The sequence below is a fragment of the Trichechus manatus genome, unplaced genomic scaffold, assembly GCF_000243295.1.
Source record: "Trichechus manatus latirostris isolate Lorelei unplaced genomic scaffold, TriManLat1.0 scaffold00090, whole genome shotgun sequence".
Lineage (NCBI taxonomy): Eukaryota > Metazoa > Chordata > Mammalia > Sirenia > Trichechidae > Trichechus > Trichechus manatus.
In genome coordinates, this window is record NW_004444026.1 from 7,673,294 (window position 1) to 7,687,845 (window position 14,552).

The window sequence follows — 14,552 nt, forward strand, 5'->3', positions numbered from 1 at the left end:
GGTAGAACCCCCGGGGCTTTTTTGTTTGTTTGTTTGCTCTGATTTGTTCTGTTTTGATTTGTTTGTTTGTTTTCTTTTTCTTTTCTTGGCTTGGGAGCCCCTTCTAGCTGGGTAGTACCACGTGGCTTGGAAGCTACTCCCTTACGCTGTGCAGACGCACAGGGACATCCCTGGAAACATTTCTTTTTTCTTGTTTTTTTATTTGTTTGTTCGTTTTTGGGTTTTTTTGTTTCTTTGTTTTGTTTTCTTCTCTCTCTTATTGGCTTTTTGTCTTTCTTCATTTCCAGTTTCTCGATTTATTCATTTTTTCTTTTACATTTTTCCTTTTTTTTTATTTTTGGTTTTCCTCATTTCTCAGTCTCTCATCTCTCCACTCCAATAGCAAGCTCCCTTAGCACTCTTTTTTGTTTGTGTGTATGTTTTTGTCACTTGTTCCTCTCTCCTCTCTCTCATCTTTCCCATAACCACCTGAGCTCCACACATCACAATCTACCCCCTCCTTACTGCCGGCCTGCACTGTGCACTTAACATCACACTCCCAAGCAGCACAGGCAGGGCCTACTGGAACCTGCCCTGCACTGATTCCCAGTCCGCACTGTCAGCCCTGGTACGTGCCACAAACAACCCATCCCAGCAACTCCCCTTCAGCTGGACCTGCCCTGCTGTACCATACCTGAGTGACTGACCCTGCCCATTGTCGTGCCCACAGACAAGCAAACAACAAAGAACTCACAGTCCACCTGCTCATACATAACCAAATAAAACAAAAAAGCAGGATGAAACAAATCTACAATTAGTAAATGAGGAAAATAACCACTGAATGCCCCAAAGACAGCAGACAATATCAAAACATTTACAAAAACAAGACAGGATGGCTCTAGTGAGTGTCCAAAACAAAATACCAGATGACCTTCCAGTAGAAGAAAAGGCACTAGACCTAACTGATAGGGAATTCAAATCTCTAATATTCAGAATTCTCCAAGAGTTGAAGCAAAAAGCAGACAAAAATGAGGAAAAAATAGACAAATTCATGGAAAAGGCAAACAAATTCATGAATAATACAGACAAAAAACTGGAAGAATTCAAGAAAATAATACAGGAACAAAATGCTAAAATAAATTCACAACTAGAAATCATACAAAAACAACAATTAGAAATCCAAAAGATAAACAACAAGATTTCAGAAATCGACAGTGTCATAGAAGGGCTGAGGAGCAGGTTTGAAACGATAGAAGACAGGATCAGTGAAATTGAAGACAAACACTTGAATACAACTCCGAGGAAAAATAAGAAAAAAGAATGAAGAAACTCTGAGAATTACATGGGATACTATCAAAAGCAAAAATCTACAAGTGCTTGGAGTTCCAGAACGGGGGCGGGGGGGGGGGACAGAAAACACAGAGATCATTGAAGAATTGCTGACAGAAAACTTCCCCAATATCATGAAAGATGAAAAGCTGACCATCCAAGAAGCTCAACAAACCCCATATAGGATAGACCCCAAAAGAAAATCACCAAGGCATATCATAATCACACTCACTAAAGCCAAAGACAAAGAATCCTGACAGCAGCTCGAGAAAAACAAAAAGTCACAGAGGAGAAACAATAAGACTAACGCTGGATTATTCGGCAGAAACCATGCAGGCAAGAAGGCAATGGGATGACATATATAAAACCTTGAAAGAAAAAAATTGTCAGCCAAGAATAATATATCCTGCAAAACTCTCATTCAAATATGATAGTGAAATTAGGTCATTTCCAGATAAACAGAAATTAAGGGACTATGTAAAAACCAAACCAAACTTACAAGACTTATTAAAGGGAGTCCTTCGATCTGAGAACAAACAACATCAGACCACAGGCTGAATATAGGACACAGGATTGTACTAGCCAGATACCAACCTAGGAAATGAACTCTTAAGGACTATCCAAAACCAAAAGAACTACAACAGGGAACCAGAGAGGTTAATCTGTAAATGACAACAGCATCAAAACAATAAAAGAGGGAATAAATGGTGTAGGTATAGAACCTTCTAAAGGAGAGGAAGGCAAGTCGATACTAAGTAATAATAGACTGGTTCAAATCTAGGAAGATAAGGGCAAATTCCAAACTTTCATCTAACATACAAAAAAAAAAAGAATTATCTATGTGAGATCAAATTGACAACAGCAACTCAAAAGGCTTTGATGGGAAGCCTAGGGGGCAGTGAGTTGAAGATAATGGTGATGGAATAATTTGGAAAAGGATAGTGAGAATAGCAGCACAACTGGAAGAATGTAATTGATGTCACTAAATTCTACATGTAGAAACTTTTGAAATGGTGTAACTTTGGCTATGTATATTTTCACCAAAAAAAGTCCTCCAAGGTCGAGAAGGGAGAGTGTTGACATGTCGTGGGGTTGTTAACCAATGTCATAAAACGGTATGTGTACTGACTGTTTAATGAGAAACTAGCCTGTAAACCTTCATCTAAAGTACAATAAAAAAAAATTAAAATAAAATAAAATACAATTTATCCCTGTGAGATGAGGAAGCCAGCATGCTTTTTCTACTTTTTACTCTTTCTTTACCCCATTTCTTAGTTTTTGTGGAATAAAATGGGGTAATAGAACCATATTCTGTAGTGTGTTTTTTTTTTTTTCACTTTTGAGAATTAGTTTTTACTTTTCATTCTACTTTATAACCATGTTAACAATAATTATTTAAACTTTACTCATTTCAGTGCTCACCACCAGGCTTTTTATTTGATGACCTCCTCATTTTAAATTATTTATTTTACTACACCTATCACCTGGAATATATTTTTAAGTACTTTTTTCAGGAAGAAAACAGGCCAGTTATATATTCTGAGTGTTTATATTTCTGAAATTGCATCTCTCTTGTGTTCACAACCAAATGACAGCTTGACTAAACAGAAAATACTTGAATCATGATTCTTTTCCTCAAAACTCTGCAGCCCTTTATGTTAGACTAGGCTAAATGCTTTCATAAACAACCTCAAAATCTCAGTAGCTTAATACTTTAACAGTTCAGTTTGGGGATTTAACAGGCAACCTTCCATGAGATGAGCCAGGAAGGAGCACAGGCTCTTTCCATTGTCAGCTAGGCATCCTCTACTGAGCCCTCTGCATCTGGCTGACCAATTAGCAAAGAAAGAGAAGAAGAGAACAACAGACCTGGCAGAGATTTTAGGGGCCAGGCCAGAAGTATATGTCACTTCTGCCCACAGTCCATCAGCCACAACTAGTCATGTGACCCACATAGACTCAAGGCGGCTGGGAAACTTTGTCTTCTTGTGTTTCCAGGAGAAAACTGTAATGGTGTGAAGTCACACAGCCTCGTCTGTGCCACATAGTTGTCCTATTGTCTTTGGGTATTTACAGAGAAGGTTGAGGTCACTTTAATTTTAATTGTTAACTGTATATTCAAACTGTTTTTATTTTTTCTTTGAAAGTGCTTGTCATACTTCATCTTTTTAATTCAAAATTGTAGCCAGGATGTGTATAGATGCGGTTCCCTTTAAATATATTTTGCATGCATATTTAGGCCATTTTGCAATACACATTTTCTTCAGTTATGACTTTGATTGTTGTTTCTGTATAGATTGCTCTCGCTTATTCCTCAGCAATACTGTAATTCTTAGACGTTTTCTCCTCTCTTCTCTATATCTATTATCACCTCATCTCTTTAATCTCCCTATTCTGTTCTATCTGAATACAAGGAGAATTTGTTCTTCTCACCCACGATTTGAGTTTTAGCAGTGTTAACTCCTATTTTATTTATTTTATTGCATTTAGGCATCCTCCAATTTCATTTATATTTTAGCCATCTTCTTTTCAATTGCTCTCATCTCAACCTGTCTTTCTTCCTGTTGTTTATATTTCTACTGCCTTTTTTCTTGCATGTTTTATAGCATTTTCCCTTCTGTTCATTCATTTTCAAACATGACAAACCACCCAGACCAGTAGTTGCTACCAGGCAGGACATGAGGTTTTCCCTTGGCTTTGCACACTCTTCAGCGGAGTAGGGCTATAGATAGTTTTAACACCAAATATCAACAGTAAAGCTCACCTGTCCATGCCTAAGCAGTATTCAGCACAGCAGGAGATTACCCAAGCTTCGAGAGAGATCATGAAGCTCCAGGCACAAGCCACTTCATAGCACACTCTGGCGTCCTGGACAAAAACCCCAATACTACACTGATTAAAGGCTACATACCAGCCAATCATCCCTTGGACATTTGTAGACTCCTCTTCTTAGATATATAGCTAGAAGACATGTACACAACATCTAGTTTAATTCCAAGGCTACCAGACCAGAGAGGTGGAGGCTTCTCTGAGTCTCACCAGATAACCAAGTGACTTTCACAAGGGCAAAGGAGATTTCCCTCCACAGAGCTTCATCCTGCAAATTCAGCAGAAAGGTGGGGAGTGCTCACCTGTTAGCTAAAGCAAACCTTTGCTGGGTCTTCCAAATGTGCTCCTCCTTTAGCACCACACATGGTTTCGCTGCATCGAATTGATCATGCATTAAGAATACACTAATAGGGAGAATTTAATGTCATCAACATCTGGATTCCAGTCTAGTCAAGTTGCCATCTGATCGTGACCCCATGTGTGTCAGAGTAGAATTGTTCTCCATAGGGCTGAATTTTTGGAAGTAGATTACCAGGCCTTTCTTCCAAGCTGTCTCTGGGTGGACTGGCAGCTTCAAGCTTTCAGTTAGCAGCTGAATATATTAACCATTTACACCACCTAGGGACTCCAAAATCTGGGTTAACCTCCTCATCTCTCACAACTAAGGTTTTCTATTTTTCAGTTTGACTCCCTATGTGAAGTCAAATCATTTTTTCTGATTCCTGGATACTAAACAAGTGCTTTATTAAGCACTAGTCAGGTATTGTTGAATGAAGGAATGAATGGAAGGATGAGCTTAAGAAACAAACCAACAACTAAAGCACTCTGCCTGAGTGTAATTAACAGAATAGTTCCCCTTGTTTTCTTCTCTTTCTTGGGTGAAGCAGTTAGGGACTCTGAAAATCCTCTTGTTGTAACTATCAGGACAGCTGTTCATGGGAGATACCTCCTGAGTTCCCCCACCCAAGCTGGAGCATGCAGGAAGCTGGACTAGCCACCACTGCCCTGGAACATCTTTGCTGCCACCTGCCTCCTGCCCCAGCCCCCTCCTAGCCACTGCCAGTTGCAGCTACTGCCACCTCTCAGTCTCCACTTCCATCCAGCCTTTGCTGCCACAACTGCTCCTTATACCTCTTCCCCGTCCAGCTTTCTGGGGATGATGCTCCTTGTCCCTCCCCATCCCCAGCCAGTGTCCACTCTAGTTATAGCTATAGATCTTTGTCCTGGATCTTATCCAGCCCTCTCTCAAGGGGACAAGAGGAGTCGAACTTGCTCCAGGTGTAGACACCCCCAGGTGTAGAGACATGGAGAACAGAGGAGAGATTGAGGACAGGATCAGAGACTTACAGTGAAGGATGGTGTGTTCTGTAAAAATGACAGACTATCAGCCTCTGAGCTTTCAGGTCTGACAGCCAAATGTGATCAAGGTGACATGGTGACAGGCACCTCTGACATAAATACAAGCCAGAATGTAATGAGGATGTTGCCCAACCACCAGTAAAGTCCCAGGCAGGGTGCCCTACATGATACAAACTGAAGATCAGAGAGTCAGCCCTCATGCCTGATCAAGGTCGCCTCCACACGGGGCCAGGTAATGAGACGAGAGGGCAGGGATGACAGCAGGTTTATGAGCTGATGTTAGAAGCACTGACAAAGAAGTAGGAGGACTGACATGTAGCCCCAGGTCTTCCACTAACTAGCTGTGCAATCTCAGATAAGTATCAACCCTCCCCCCTTGGCCTTGATAATTGTGCTGTGAAATGGGATAATAATATTTCTTCTATTTCTTTAATTAAGACTCATTTAGTCCCTACCCCTATAGCCTTCTCAACCAATCTCTGAAGCTACTAAACCACAATTCACAGACAAAATCCTGGCCCAGGACTAAAAGCCAAATGTATCTTCAGTTAGTATCTTTTTAACAGCCCTAATTTAATAATATTTGTGATAATGGTAATAATAATAACAAGAATGATTTTGATGCAGCACACTGGTCTAACTTTTTTACATATATTAAGTAATTCAGTCTTCAAAACACCCTGATGAGGTAAGAATTATCATTATTCTCATTATCCTTTTTTTAGATGAGGAAACTGGGGAACAGAAACGTAAGTAACTAGCCCAAGGGCACACAGTAGGAAGTAGTAGAACAACACAACACTACACTGACTGTGTGATCCCAAGATTCAGCTCAAGTCAGATTTCCTGATAATCCAGCTCTTGCCTTGTGCCCTAGTTGTAGCTCCTGACCTTCTGGCTACTTCTGAAAACCACGTTCCTACCTTATATTTTTCCCTCATGAATCTGTCAGTTTGTCATACCGTGGGGGCTTGTGTGTTCCTGTGATGCTAGAAGCTATGCCACCAGTATTCAAATACCAGCAGGGTCACCCATGGCAGACAGGTTTCAGCTGAGCTTCCAGACTAAGATTAGGAAGAAAGATCCAGCAGTCTACTTCTGAAAAGAATTAGCCAGTGAAAACCTTATGAATAGCAGCAGAACATTGTCTGATATAGTGCCAGAAGATGAGCCCTTCAGGTTGGAAGGTACTCATAATATGACTGAGGAAGAGCTGCCTCCTCAAAGCAGAGTCGACCTTAATGATGTGGATGGAGTCAAGCTCTCGGGACCTTCATTTGCTGATGTGGCATGATTCATAATCAGAAGAAACAGCTACAAACATCCATTAATAATCGGAACATGAAATGTATGAAGTATGAATCTAAGCAAATTGGAAATCGTAAAAACTGAAATGGAACACATAAACATTGATATCTTAAGTATTAGTGACCTGAAATGGACTGGTATTGGTCATTCTGAATCAGACAATGATATGGTCTACTATGCCGGGAATGACAAATTGAAGAGGAATGGCGTTGCATTCATCATCAAAAAGAACACTTTAAGATCTATTCTGAAGTACAACACTGTGAGTGATAGGATAATATCCATAGGCCTACAAGGAAGACCAATTAATACGATTATTATTCAAATTTACGCACCAACCACTAAGGCCAAAGATGAAGACCTTGAAGATTTTTACCAACTTCTGCAGTCTGAAATTGATTAAGCCTGCAATCAGGAAGCACTGATAATTACTGATGATTAGAATGTGAAAGTTGGAAACAAAGAAGGATTGGTAGTTGGAAAACATGGCCTTGGTGATAGAAATGATGCTGGAGATTGCATGATTGAACTTTGCAAGACCAGCGACTTCTTCCTTGCAAATACCTTTTTGCACCAACATAAACGACGACTATACACATGAACCTCCCAGATGGAATACACAGGAATCAAATCGACTACATCTGTGAAAAGAGACGATGGAAAAGCTCAATATCATCAGTCAGAACAAGGCCAAGAGCCAACTGCGGATCAGACCATCATTTACTCACGTGCAAGTTCAAGTTGAAACTGAAGAAAATTAGAACAAGTCCACGAGAGCCAAAGCACGACCTTGAGTATATTCCACCTGAATTTAGAGACCATCTCAAGAATAGATCTGACACTATGAACACTAATGACCAAAGACCAGATGAGCTGTGCAAGAACATCATACATGAAGAAAGCAAGAGGTCATTAAAAAGATAGGAGAGAAAGAAAAGACCTAAATGGATGTCAGAAGAGACTCTGAAACTTGATCTTGAACATCAAGTAGTTAAAGCAAAAGGAAAAAAAATGATCAAGTAAAAGAGCTGAACAGAAGATTGCAAAGGGCAGCTCGAGAAGACAAAGTAAAGTATTATGATGACATGTGCAAAGACCTGGAGATAGAAAACCAAAAGGGAAGAACATGCTCAGCATTTCTCAAGCTGAGAGAACTGAAGAAAAAATTCAAGCCTTGAATTGTAATACTGAAGGATTCTACAGGGAAAATATTAAAATGACTCAGGAAGCATCAAAAGAAGATGGAAGGAATACACAGTCACTATACCAAAAAGAATTGGTTGACATTCAACTATTTCAGGAGGTAGCATATAATCAGGAACTGATGGTACTGAAGGAAGAAGTCCAAGCTGCACTGAAGGGCATTGGTGAAAAATAAGGCTCCAGGAATTGATGGAATACCAGTTGAGATATTTCAACAAACGGATGCAGCACTGGAAGTGCTCACTCGTCTATGCCAAGAAATTTGGAAGACAGCTCTCTGGCCAACTGACTGGAAGAGATCCATATTTATGCCTATTCCCAAGAAAGGTGATCCAACCGAATGCGGAAATTATCAAACAATATCATTAATATAACATGCAAGCAAAGTTTTGCTGAAGATCATTCAAAAGCAGCTGCAGCAGTAAATTGACAGGGAACTGCCAGAAATTCAAGCCAGATTCAGAAGAGGACGTGGAACCAGGGATATCATTGCTGATGTCAGACGGATCCTGGCTGAAAGCAGAAAATACCAGAAAGATGTTTACTTGTGTTTTATTGATTATACAAAGGCATTCAACTGTGTGGATCATAACAAATTATGGATAACATTGCAGAGAATGGGAATTCTGGAACACTTAATTGTGCTCATGAGGAATTTGTACGTGGATCAAGAGGCAGTCGTTTGAACAGAACAAGAGGATACTGCATGGTTTAAAGTCAGGAAAGGTGTGCTTCAGGGTTGTATCATTTCACCATACCTATTCAATCTGTATGCTGAGCAAATAATCTGAGAAGCTGGACTATGTGAAGAATGGGGTATCAGGAATGGGGAAAGACTCATTAACAGCCTTCATTATGCAGATGACACAAACTTGCTTGCTGAAAGTGAAGAGGACTTGAAGCACTTACTGATGAATGTCAAAGACCACAGTAGCAACATAAAGAAAAGAAAAATCTTCACACTTGGACCAATAAGCAACATCATAATAAACGGAGAAAAGAGTAAAGTTGTCAACGATTTCATTTTACTTGGATCCACAATCAACACCCATGGAAGCAGCAGTCAAGAAATCAAAGGACACATTGCACTGGGCAAATCGGCTGCAAGAGATCTCTTTAAGGTGTTAAAAAGCAAAGATGTCACCTTGAGGACTAAGGTGAGCCTGACTCAAGTCATGGTGTTTTCAATTGCCTCATACGCATGCGAAAGCTAGACAATGAATAAGGAAGACCAAAGAAGAATTGATGCCTTTAAATTGTGGTGTTACGAAGACTATTGAATATACCATGGACTGCCAAAAGAACGAACAAATCTGTCTCGGAAGAAGTACAACCAGAATGCTCCTTAGAAGCAAGGATGGCGAGACTTTGTCTCACATACTTCGGACATGTTATCAGGAGGGATCAATCCCTGGAAAAGCACATCATGCTTGGTAAAGTAAAGGGTCAGCGAAAAGAGGAAGACCCTCAATGAGATGGTCTGACACAGTGGCTGCACACAATGGGTTCAAGCATAGCAATGATCGTGGGGATGGCGCAAGACCAGACAGTGTTTTGTTCTGTTGTGCACAGGGTCGCTATGAGTCAGAACCGACTCAGCAGCACCTAACAACAACAACAACCTTATATTTTACATGCAGTAGTTAAACTCCGTCCTTATTCCCTACAGCTGGGACTCTGTAATATGTCCAGGGCCACTGTTTATCAAAAACTAGGACCCCTGTTGCCCTGGCTGGTTAGCTAGTTATGTACTTCCCACTCCAACAAGGACGGGAGTCCTACCCCAACTAGGACTGTTACCTGCAGCCAACCTTTTCTCATGTTGATGGCCTCCCCAGACTGGAAGCTTCTAGGTAGGGACTGGGTCTTGCTAGTTCAGCATGGTCTAGATTCAGGTGCTCAGTTAAGCTAGTTCAGCTGGTTTCTTTAATGTGGACTGTTCTCAGCTTCCCTATTGATGGCTCCTCCACCTGTGAGCATCTCTCTAATGCTGGTGGCTCACCTTGAGCACCACTGGTGACTGTAGATGGCAGGGCTTTATATCCAAATAACTGGCAGAGCATGGACTTGGGTCAGACAACCCTAGCTGTGAATTCTGTCTCTTCTGTTTCATCTCTTTTCTTTTTTTTGTAATTAAATTTACATATAAGATGCACAGGTCTTAAGTGTACAATTTAATGAGTTTTGCCAAATGAATACATCCAAGTGACCAATACCCCAGTCAAGATATAAAACATTTCCATCACCTCAGAAAATTTCCCCATGTACCCTTCGAGTCAATCTCCACTCCCTGCTAGGCAACCACAATTCTGAATTTTATCACCTGTTATGAATTGAACTGTGTCCCCAAAAAGTTATGTTGAAGTCCTAATCCCTGTACCTGTAAATGAGTCTGTGTGGAAATGGAGGGGTTCTTTTGCTATGTTAATGAGGTTATAGTGGAGTAGGGTGGATTCTAAACCTAAGCGCTTCTGAGTGGTGTCTTATAAAAAGAGAAGAATAGACACAGACACAAACAGGAAGACAGACACCATGTGAAGATACACTGACAAGCAGCCAAGGAATGCCAAGAAATGCCCAGGGCTACAGAATCTGAAAGAGACAAGAGTTTTCCCCTAGATTCCAGAGGGAGAGAGAGAGGCTAGCCCTGCTGATGCCCTGAATTTGGGCTCCTAACCTCCAAAACTGTGAGACCACAAATCCCTGTTCTTTAAAACCAGCCACTTGTGTTCATTTTGTTACGGCACAACAAGGAAACTAAGATATCACCAGAGATTTGTATTATCTATTCTTGAACTTCATATAAAGAATTATGGTGTTGGCAAAGAATATTGAACATTCCATGGACTGCCAGAAGAACAAACAAATCTGTCTTGGAAAAAGTACAGCCAGAATGCTCCTAAGAAGCAAGGATGACGAGACTTCTTCTCGCTTACTTTAGACACATTATCAGGAGGACCAATCCCTGGAGAAGGGCATCATGCTCAGTAGAGGGTCAACAAAAAAGAAGATGACCCTCAATGAGATGGATTGCCACAGTGGCTGCAACAGCAGGCTCAAACATAGAAACAACTATGAGAATGGTGCAGGACCGGGCAACATTTCATTCTGTTATACTTAGGGTTGCTAAGAGTCAGAGCCAACTCAATGGCACCTAACAACAACAACAAAAGAGAATGTATCCTTTATGTCAGGCTTCTTCCCCCCAACATCATGTCTTTGACCTTCAGCATTGTTGTTCCCTTCTTTTTTATTGCTGAATAGTATTTCATTGTATGTGATGAAAAGAGACATCATTTGCTTTGTAGTCTTGGGAAAGTTCTCCAGCTCCATTCATTCATTCACATATGCATTTAACAAAAAATAATTCCCTACCTCAGTTTTATTTTCTATAAAATCACAATGGTAATACCAACTGTTGTTTGAGTGTTTAACCAAGATTAGAGAGACAGTAGTTCCTAGAGTGAACACTAGAGCTAGACAACTTATACTCGAGTCCCGGTTTTATTGCTCACTAGCTGCATGTTCTTAGACGAAAGTCTCACCTTACTGTGCTTCTGTTCTCTCATTAGTAAAAGGATGAAATGAGGATTAAATGAGGTAATATTTGTAAAACTCTTAGAACAGTGTCTGGCACACAGTAAATGCTGTATAAGCATTCGCTATTATTACTAAGATTACTGAGCATGTAACACCACAGTGCACAGTAAGCACTCACTAAATCATAGTTATTTTTAAATTATTATTGTTATTATATTACTCTATAGAGACAAAATGTAAAAGGGTGCACTAGCAGTTATCTGGAATAGTTTAGTGCTGTGGGAAAGGAACCCAGTTCCTTTGTTGTTGTTGTTAGATGTTGTCAAGTTGGTTCCCTCTCAGAGCAGCCCTATGTACAACAGAATGAAACACTGTGCAGTCCTGCGCCATCCTCACAATCATTGCTATGTTAGAGCCCATTGTTGCAGCCACTGTGTCAGTCAGTCTCATTGAGGGTCTTCCTCTTTTTCGCTGACTTTCCTCTTTACAAAGCATGATGTCCTTCTCCAGGGACTCATCCCTCCTGATAACATGTTCAAAGTACGTAAGACAAATTCTCACCACCACCACCACAAAGTCCCTTAGTCATGATAATAAATTAACAGAGTGCTCTCTGAACTAAGGTGACCAACTAGTCCTGAGACTTTCCTGGTTAGCACTGAAAATCCCACATCCCAGAAACTTTGTCAGTTCCAGACAAACCAGGACAGTTGGTCACCCTAATCTGAACCTCACTCTTCTTGTCTGTTAAGTGAGCATAACATACTGTTGCCTTTCTCACACAGTTGTTGAAAAAGCCAAATGAAATGATGTGTGTAGAAGTACTATGCAAAAGCAATGATTTTTTTTTTCTTTTCTGGGTATAGTAAAAAGCACAAAACTTGAACCAGAAAACTTCAGTCTGAGTCACAGCTTCTCTGATTACAAGCTGAGTGATACTGAGCCATCAGTGGGATTCAGCTTCCTTGTCTGTGAAGCAGAGACGATCGTAATCAGCCCACAGGGTTGTTGTGAGCTTATGTATGAGAAAGGGCTTTCTGTACTGAAAATCATATTACAAATTAAATGTCAATTACTTTGGTATGGGGAGCTGGGGGTTTGAGGGAAGGGCCCTCCGTCCAAGGAAGTCACTCCGGACTGTCCCCCTCTCAGCTGTAGTCTTATCGATTTTCCTGCCTGATCCCAGGCTGCCCCAAGGAGTCACCCTCCTGGTTGGCCCCCTCAGACTCTCATGTCTCTGCCTCATGTCCTGGTGTCTGACCTTGATCCTGTACCCTGACCGGGCCTTGCACTTCCTAAGCCTGAGGTGGGCTACATCTGCTCTCCTGACTCTCCACCCTTGGCCCGGGCCCTGGGTTCAAGCTTGTCTTCTCCATGCTGGTACTGGCAGCTTTCTTCAGCCTTGTGCTAGGACCAAGGTAGGACATGGTCACCACTGTACTCTCTGTCCTTAATGTTCACCTCATGGCTGGGGTGGGCCCCAGTGGCCTCTGAGGGCAGCAATATCCCCCACCCCACTTCCAGGGACCCACCTTAGAGATGGTCTGCAACACCAGAAACCCTTCAGCTGAGGCCCAGCCTGACAACTCTCACACGCACTCTACCACAAAGCCCCTAAGCCCAGAGAAACGGCTGCTGGAATCACGAGGCCTCAGCGGTAATCAGTGCAGAGAGGCCCGAGGTAATGGAATAACCCTGATGCAATTATATATTGATTGCAAGTATTATGGCTGCTCCTGATTGCTTCTTATTGATACAAATCCACTGGGCTGCCTATTTGGATAAAGCCAAGTGAGAACAAGGAGAGAGGGGGAAAGGAAATAAGAAGAGGGAGGAAGGAGGAGGTGTAAAGAGCAGGTGAACACAGTTATAATTGTTTACAGGTCTGTTCAGGCAGCAGAAGAACCACGAGGGAGCTCTCAGCCACAGCTCCATCCCTACCAGCCAGTCTGACCTGGCTAACTCTGAAACAGGAACAGAAATAGGTGACAGGGTGCCACCACTCCATGTTCACCTAGTTCCTTAGAACTCCTGGAGACCTCCCCCGCCTAACAAGGACACTGCACTGGAGAGACCTTGACGACCCACGTTTCAAAGGGCTGGAGAGGCAATCAGGAAGGACAGCTGCCTCCGTCCCACAGCCATGGCATGCGGAGCTGGGGAAGAGAAACAAAGGCCAACCCTGGGTGTCAAGGGAGCCTGAAGTGGCCAAAACACAGAGGGGTCGGAGGTCAGTGGAGCAGAGCTTACAGAACAGTGAAAGGTCAGAGCAGGCAAATAGGGAGAAGTCTAGACACTGCCAGAGATTGAGATGAGGGTGCAGTGCAATACCATTTTCTTAAAGAGCTGTCTTGACTCAGTTTTGAGACCCTGGCTGGAGGCCTCTCCATTCCCCTTCTTGAGCAGCTGATTAAGTCCACTCTCCAACCACTCCTGGACAACTATGCACACAACCTGATCACCCCAGGGTCAAGTACCCAACAACTAGGGACAACCCATGCCCGCTGGGCCTGCAAAATTATTCAAAATGCCCACTCCCCTGGAAGTTCATGAAACTTAGCTAACCCCACCCTGCTTGCCCTCCTACAATTCCAGCTGATTGTTAAGTTATCCCGGGGGACAACCCACTGTGTGACCCTGCATCACAGCATGTCGAGCCTCTCTGTCTCTGGGAACTGTGCATATAATAAACGTAGTTACTTTTCACGGCCTTCCTGACTCCTCCTCCATGCATCTCACACCTGACTTACAATCCTACAAATTCCTTAGAACGAGGGACTGACGATTCTCACAACTGATCTCACGACTGACTGTTTTCCTCCAGAACAGGAGGGCTCAAACTTCTGTTCTCAGGACAAATTATTGAGGACTTCAAAGAACTTTAGTTTACGTTTTGTTTTTTGTTTTTTTTTTTAATTGTACTTCAGGTGAAGGTTTACAGAACAAATAGTTTCTCATGAAACAGTAGTACACATATTGTTTTATGACATTGGTTAACAGCCCCA